Here is a 9,076-nt window from a genome sequence, read left to right as displayed (position 1 = left end):
AGTGAGAAAATGCCTCCATCAGATTGCCTGTGGGACGGCCTACCTCATCGAGGCCCAAGCCATCTTTGGGCAGTTCCTGCTTCCAGGCTCCTTCCTTCAGTTCCCTTGGCTTCTCTCTCCAAGTTGTTTTTGGTTAGTGTTTTATCACAGTAATAGAAAGCAAACTAGAACAAACATATGCAAATCAGAATTACGGGCCAGCACATAAGTAGACTCAAGAACAAAATCACAAGATCCATGCCCAAAGCAAGGGTAGGGGGGAGCCCTCTGACAAAGTTCAGCATCCCTTGATGGAAAAGCCTAGAAGACAATAGGAACAGAAGGAGCTATTTCAACAGATGGTGGACACCACAGACCTATAGCCAATATATGCTATGAGAAAATCTCAAAGTATTTCCTTGAAATTGAGGAACGAGACAAACAGGCCTACTCTCTGTTCTTACTCAGAGCTGGAATACAATGTTTGGATCTCACTTAGCCAGGGCAATAAAACAAGATACAGATAGGAAAGGAAAAGCCCAAATTATCTCCATTTGCATATGACACGATCCTGCACTTAAAAGACCGGGAAGACTCCACCAGAAAACTCTTACACCTGATAAACACTTCCAGCAAGTAAGGTGAAAAGAAACATAAAAACCTTATTCACAATAACATAAAAGAAAAAAAAAAAGCAGAGGAATAAACCTACCAGGGAGGTGAAAGACTTCTACAGTGAAAACTTTAAGATAAGAAAAATTGTGTGGTGGTTTGAAAGAAAATGGTCCCCAAAGGGACTGGCACTATTAGGAGGTGTGGTCTTGTTGGAGGAAGTGTGTCACTGTGAAGGTGGGCTTTGAAGTCTCATATATACTCTAGATACTGCCCAATGTCTCAGTTCACTCCTGTTGCCTGCAAGATGTAGAACTCTCAGTTCCTTCTCCAGCACGGTCTATCTTCATGCTGCCATGTCCTGCCATGGTGATAATCGACTAAACCTCTGAACTGTAAGTGAGTCACCACAATTAAATGGTTTTGGTAGTTGGAAGCTATTATGGGTTTCTGCCTGGTCCCCCTGGACCAGTTTCTCTTCACCCACTGGATCTCCACAGCGGCTTATGAGATAACCACTCAGAAACTTAATATATATTTATAATTGTTTGGCTAATGGCTTAGGCTTATTACTGGCTAGCTCTCTCTCATAAATTAACCCATTTCTACTAATCTGTGTATCACTGCATGACTGTGGCTTATCAATGATGCCTTGTATCTTGCCTCTCTGGCAGCTACATGGCATCTCCCTGACTCCACATTCTCTCTGCCTCTATCTCTGTTAGGATTTCCCGTGTGGCTTTACTCTGCTTAACCATTGGCTGAAGCAGCTTTATTCATCAACCAATAAAAGCAACACATATTTGCAACATACATAAGGACATCCCACATCAGTTTTCCTTTTTAAGTGTTGCCGTGGGGGCTAGAGAGATGGTTCAGTGGTTAAGAGCACTGGCTGCTCTTCCAGAGGACCCAGGTTCAATTCTCAGCACCCACATGGCATCTCAAACTGTAATTCTAATTCCAGGGGATCTGATACCCTCACACAGACATACATGCAGGCAAAACACTAATGCTCATAAAAAAAAGTTGCTGTGGTCATGGTGTCTTGTCATAGCAACAGAAACCCTAACTAAGACAAGTCCCAATGACATGCTTTATGTAATTAGGGGGGAAATCCTAAAATTGGTATGGAAGCTCAAAAAAACCCTGAATAACCAAAGCAATAGAGCAGAATGAGCAACATGGGAGTCATGGTGACAAAAACAGGGCTGTACTGAAAATATATGTCGACCGATGGAAGTGAATGAGGACCCAGACACGTCATACAGCTGTGACCACCTAAGTTTTGGCAAAGTTGTCGAAAATAAACATTGAGAAAGTCTCTTTAACAAGTGGTTCTAGGAAAACCAAATTTCCATGTGTGGAACAACTAGACCAGATCTGGATCTTTTACTGTGCACAGCAGTGAATTAAAAATGTGTCAAGAACCTTCATGTCAGGTCTGAGACTCTGAAACTTCGAGAGGAAAACACATATAAAAATATAAAATGAGCCGGGTGGTAGTAGCGCACGCCTTTAATCCCAGCACTGGGGAGGCAGAGGCAGGCGGATCTCTGTGAGTTTGAGGCCAGGCTGGACCGACAGCCTCCAAAACAATACAGAGAAACCCTGGTGGGTAAATCTAAAACACAACTCTGGCACCTAAGGCCCAGGAAACATGGAGGAAGAAGATGTGGAAAAGATTGTTTGAGCCGGAGGACAAGACACCATGCTGTAACATAGTGTCTTCTAGTAAGACATCTAGCGAAACCCATGACTGCCTAACACAAGGCCCAAACAATGGCAAGACCAGTGTGCATGCTAACAGAGAAGAGGGGAATTTCAAGAGGTCCGCACCCCTAGACAAAGAACTATAGGCAACTAATGACTGCTGAGAGAGAGGGAATTTGTCTTCCCTTGGGATGAGGCCCTAATTGGCTATACAGTACTAAAGTGGTCAGCCCTGAAATCATGTTAAATGCTAAACAGATCCAGCAGGTGGTATTTGTATATTTACTTGTGTGTGAGCATGCACAGGCACATGCACACACAGACACATGCACACACAGGCACATGCACACACAGACACACACACACAGACACATGCACACACAGACACATGCACACACAGACACATGCACACACAGACACATGCGCACACAGACACATGCACACACAGACACATGCACACACAGACACATGCACACACAGACACATGCACACACAGGCACATGCACACACAGACACATGCACACACAGACACATGCACACACAGGCACATGCACACACAGACACATGCACACAGGCACATGCACACACAGACACATGCACACACAGACACATGCACACACAGGCACATGCACACACACTCACACACACACACACCCCGATAAAAGAGGCCATGGATTTGAGAGGGAGTAGGGGGATATAAGAGGGATTAAGGAGAGGAAAGAGGAAATGATGTAATTATATTTTAACTAAAAATTAAAAAGAATATATAAAGAACTATAGTAATTAAGCTAAAACCACCAGTTTATATTTGTATTAACAATTAATGTTAAAGAACCATTTTAGGATGACATGGTTTTTAAAATTTTTTAAAAAACTTTTTAATTGATTCTTTGTGGATTCCACATCATGTATCCTAATCCCTTTCATCTCCTTGTCCCTTCAAGTCTGCTCTCTGCCCTTGCAGTCCCCCCCCACAAAAACCAAAACCCTAACATACAAAAAGAAAAAGTTTCCTCATAGAAGCTGTACCGTGGCCCACTGAGTCACACAGTAAACCCTTTAGCCACACATCTTACAAGTGTTCGTTGCAGTTAATCATTGGTCTGGCTTGAGTCCTCTGGCTTCTGCTGTACCTTTGATGCTGGGTCCTCACAGGGACTCCTCTTGACATCCTGTTGTTGCCCTGTGTCATGGAGATCTGACAGCTTTGGATTTGCAGGTGCTGCCCTTCACATGCTCCGGCGGTTTATAGATGAGGTGGAACTCATATCCCTCGTTCTGGGTCTGAGTGGTAGCGGGGTCGGTCAGCTTGCCAGCTTTCCCTTATGTACACCACCAGGACGAGCTCTCCAGCCTTCCCCGGGCTAGTTCACCCACTGCAGTAATCGGCAAGGAGTGGGGCCAGGTCTCCTTGTGTCCCCACACCATCATGGCCCCCTCTATTGCTTTGCCCAGGCGAGGTGCAGGGCCAGCTCTCCTGAGTGCCCCAAGTGGGGGAGGGCATTTCGCCAACAGGGTCAGCTCCATTGTGTTAGGATCTCCCCTGCCCTACTCCACCGTGTGGCGGATGAGGGGTGGGGCCAGCTTTCTCACACATATTCACTGGGCCAGATCACCTGCACCCCCACCGACAGGGTCAGCTCGACTGTGCTGCCCAGGCAAGGTGCAGGGCCACTCTTCTGAGTTTTGCAGTTGGGGGGGGGGTGCAGGACCAGTTCTTCCCAGTGCTGCAGTCAGTGAGGGGTGGGGACAACTCTGTGCAGTACTGTCCTCACTGTCTTCCGTGGGAACAGGAGCCATGGACATCAACACAGACCGAGGCAGTGGCAAGACCATGGACCCAGACATGGGCCTTGCCAGCAGCCAAGGCAGAGATGACTCCATGGCCCTGGGTGGTAGTGCAGGTCACTCAGATATGTATGGCCACTCAGACACTAACATGGCCCTAGGTGGTGGCCCAGATTCTGGCCATCCACCTGGCCATTGGTGGCAACGAGGACCATGGGTATCAACACAGACCCTGACTACAGTTGCACCATGGACCCATTCATGGTCCTTGTTAGCAGCTGGGGCCAGAATGTCACCATGACCCCTATTGACAGTACAGGTTACTAAGATTGGCATTGACCCAGTGGCTGTATGGTCCCCGAGTACCATGGCCTCAGGTAGTAGCCCAGATCTCAGGCATCCTCACTGTCCTTGATGGCAACAGGGGCCTTGGACATCCATGTAGACCCTGACTACATGGATGTGGTTGAACCATGTAATCCAGACATGGCCTGGCCACAGTTCTGCTGTAACATGAAAAATAAATGACCCAGAGACTGATACCGGGGTTCAAGCTTTAAACCGAGTATCAGAAAAGCAAAACAGCTGCCACTAGCTTCTTACCTGTACCTCAGGCTGAATGGGCTGATCCTGTCTCCACAAGCTCTTACCAAGCCTCAGGCTGTAACCTGTCTTCAGCATGTCTAGAGAACAAATGCCTCTCTGAGACCTTGCTTCTGTCTTATATACTTCCCTAATGTTGGGATTAAAGGTGTGAGCTACAATTCTCTTTTGGACTCATTCCCTCTTGTGTCTATCTGGGTGGCCTTGGACTCACAGAGATCCGCCTATCTCTTCTTAATTCTGAGTCCTAGGATTAAAGGTGTGCACCACCACCTCCTAGATTCTAGCTGCTGGGATTAAAGGTGTGAATCACGCTGCCTGGTCTGGTCTCAGCTTGAGGCTGACTTTGCTTTCTGAATCCTAAGTCAAGCTTTAGTAAATCATAAATAATATACCACTACACTCTGCCCATTTGACGCCACAGCCCCGGCTGGTAGTGCATGCCACTTAGGTCTGTATGGCTCTGGCAATGGCACGACCCTCAGACACCAACCTTGCCACAGGTGGCAATCCAGATCCTGGGATCTGTGTGGCCTTTGTGACAACATGGGCCTTGGACATCAACATAGACCCAGGGTGCAACAGAACCACAGACCCAGACATGGCCCCGGCAGCAGCCTGGGCTGGATGCCATCATGGTCCTAGCTGGCATGCAGGTCACACAGATTGGCATGGCTCCAGTGCCAACATGTCCTGAGGTGGCAGCCCAGCCCCCAGGCATCCGCTGGGCCATTGGTGGTGACAGGAGTCACGGAGATCGGTGCAGACCCTGACTGTGGTAGGGCCACGGACCCAGACATTGTCCTCTGCCACAGTGTGATTCCAGATGTCACCATAGCCCTGGGTGGCAGCACAAGCCACCCATATCTGTATGACCCTAGTGACAGCTTGACCCTCAAACACCAACATGGCCTCAGGTGTCAGCCCAGACAATGTGCATCTTTATGGCCCTAAGTGGCATTAGGAGCCACTGACATCAACACAGAGCCCAGCTGCAGCAAGGCCGTGGGCCCAGATATAGCTCTCAGAAGCAGACCAGGCCCGATGTCACCATGAGCCCAGACATGGCTCTCAGCAGCAGACCAGGCCCGATGTCACCATGGGCCCAGGTGGCAGGGCAGCCCTCTTACAACAGCATGGTCCCTGTGAAGGCACACTCCTCTGACACCAGCATGGTCACAGGTGGTGGCCTAGTCTCTTGGCATCTGCAGGGCCCTCAGTGGTAACAGGAGCCATGGACATCAACACAGACCCCCGTGGCTGCGTCAGGGCCACCGACCCAGACATGGCCCTTGGCAGCGGTCCAGGCCTGGACATCACCATAGACTGAGGTGGCTTGCAGGCCATCCACTTCAGCCAGTTCGTCACGGCCCTTGACTCCAGCTCATATCTCTCCTCAGCAATGAACCTTTCTGTCTCTCTCCATTTCCCCACCATGTATACTCACTCATCATAATGAGCTGACCATCCGCTCACCCAGGGCGTGTGTCCGAGGTGGAACTGTAGCTGTCCTCCATGCACCCAGGCCTCATGGTGCCAGGTAGCTGGTGACATTCACATATTTTTTGTGCTCACTGTTTTCTGTGAAGCAGTTTAGAGTTCCTTTGCCAGAACTAACTTGTAGTGTATTTTTTTAGGTTGGAAAGAAAAACATATAATAATCCTATCTTACATATAGTTCTAAAAATAGAATATCTATTCTGATAATTTCATTCATGGAAACAATACTTCTTGGTCATACGCACTCCCAACTCTCCCTTCCCACTGCCCCCAGGAACTCTACCTCCTTTCTCTTACTCCTTCAGGTACCCCTAACATGTCCCTCTGCCCCTTCCTTGTCCCCCTCTCCCCCACACCTTTTTCTTGTTTTTGGTTAATAATGCACTGAGTCCAATCAGTGCTGTCTGTCAGGGTGCTGACTGGTCTTGTTGACTTGAACTTGTGCAGGTCACCATAGCTACAGTGAGTTTATGTGTACAATGGCCATGTCATGTCCCTGAGACAGTGTTTCAAGGACTCCTCCAAACCCAGAGGTGCTTAGAATTGTTTTTCAGCCCTTCCTCTAGATGTTCCCTGAGCTCAGGGGTCAAGATTGATACAGATGTTCCATTTAGGGCCCAGCACCTCAATAGCTACTTATTCTCAACCCTTTGACCCAGTCTCTGCTTTACTTGTTCACCACTGCAGAGAGAAGCTTCCCTGGCCAAGGTCCAGGACAGCATTGATCTGTGGGCATGAGCATAAATACTCAGGAGGCGTTTGACAATGTCTATTTAGCAAAACCACGATCCTTATAGTCCCCGTGACCTCCAGACTCATGGGCTTTTGACCAGGTTTATGGTACCAAGCCTGAATTCCTTCCTGTAGAACAAGCCTCAAAATGAACCAAAATGCTATGTGGCACACACCTTTGATCCTAGCACTTGGGAGATAGAGGCAGGCTGATCTTTGTGAGTTTAAGATCAGCCTGATCTACAGAGCAAGTTCCAGGACAGCCAGAAACTCTGTCTCGAAAAAGAAAGAAAGAAAGAACTTGGAAGAAAGAAAGAACAACAACCAACCAAACAAAAAAACAACCACCACCACCAAAAACAACCCCCCAAAAAACTCCCAAAAAATAAAAACCCAAAGCAGTTGGTTACCCCAATAATCTTCATGCCACTATTGCATCAGCGTACGCATCTTGCCTAGCAGGTTGGTACTGTAGCATGCAGGAATGGCTGCAGAGATGCTGTGCTGTTTTTCCTGTCTGAGTGGCCTGCATAGCATCCTCTAATCCTGTTACTTATTTTTTGAAAGTTTTAAAGCATTTTTGTGTGAAATAGGTTTTTCTTCTGGAAATGTTTATAATTAGGTTTTAATTTAAAAATTATCTTGGACATTAGACATTATAGGACAGTCTTGCATTTTAAAGAAAAAGAAAAAAAAAGTAGAAATGAAGTCAGAGAAAAATCCCACAACGCGTGCATAGTCTTAGGATGAAAGGCCTAAACAGCTAGAATTTCTGGTGGTCCATGGCATTTGTTCTATTCTGACCTATGCGTTGGTTGAAGTGTGCCACGCTATCTGGGAACTAAATTCCCAAACTAGGAATAAGAATTTCCAATCCTTCCGGGAGTTGGTGGCGCACACCTTTAATCCCAGCACTTAGGAGGCAGAGGCAGGTGGATCTCTGTGAGTTCAAGGCCAGCCTGGTCTACAAGAGCTAGTTCCAGGACAGCCTCCAAAACCACAGAGAAACCCTGTCTCGAAAAACAAACAAAACAAAACAAAACAAAACAAAAAAAGAATTTCCAATCCTTCCTGAATAGAAAATGTCACAAACAATTTTTTTGTCTTAAGTTAGTATTTCTTTTTAACTTGATAAAAATATTCAGGTGAGGGAGGGGCTCATAAGACCCCATTCAGAGCGATTAGAAGTTAATGCTTGCTGGGGGACTGGGAGTCATTTCCTTCTGTGATGAAGCCCCTGGTAAGTACTCATGTGCCAAGAAACAACTGCTATTCAGAGAGCAACCATAACTGAACTCACTGGGTCCCCAAACCCAAAACAAACAACAAAGGACATGAAAGCAGGAGTGGGCCTTATTGGGAAGAAAGGTTCACTATGACGGGGTTGAATGAGGGTACTCAGAGTATACATGTGAAAAATTGTCAAATAAAACCCCAAAATCTCAAAAATCCTAGAAAATAAAGTCACTCCAAGAGGAAGAGTACCCACTTCTCTTCAAAGTCCGATCACAGGTTTCACTCTTCAAAAACTTTTTGCTACTAATACCTCAAAACATCTAGTAGGCATAATAAACTACCAGCATAATTCCTAGTAAGAATGCATATTTCTTTTTTGATGATTCATAAAGTGTCCTAAGTTGTTTGGACTGTGTTAAAAGTGAGCGCAATGTCAGACAACTTCCAACACTCAAAGGGAAGCGAGCACCAATACTCTCTGGCCTGGGAGCCAGAGTGATACATTTTGGTGGTGGTAGTATCATCATCATCCTCACCATTATTACCATCTCCATCACCACCATCACCATCATTATCACAACTACCACCTTTATCATCACCATCATCATCAATGATCACTACTCCCCCATCATTATCATTGTCATCATCATTATCACCACAACCACCACCATTATCATCATCATCATCATCATCATCACCACCATCATTATCATTGTCATCATCACCATCAGTTATCATCATCATCATCATCTTTACCATCACTGCCACCATTATCACCAGTCATCACCATCACCATAATCACCATCACCATCACCATTGTCATCATTACCTTTAATTATCATCACCACCACCACCAGCACCATGATCACCACCATTACCACCATCATCATCAATCATTATCACCACTACCACA

Source organism: Mesocricetus auratus, unplaced genomic scaffold, assembly GCF_017639785.1.
Source record: "Mesocricetus auratus isolate SY011 unplaced genomic scaffold, BCM_Maur_2.0 Super-Scaffold_100676, whole genome shotgun sequence".
Classification (NCBI taxonomy): Eukaryota; Metazoa; Chordata; class Mammalia; order Rodentia; family Cricetidae; genus Mesocricetus; species Mesocricetus auratus.
The sequence above is the reverse complement of the archived record's forward strand: the minus strand, read 5'-3'. Positions refer to the sequence as shown.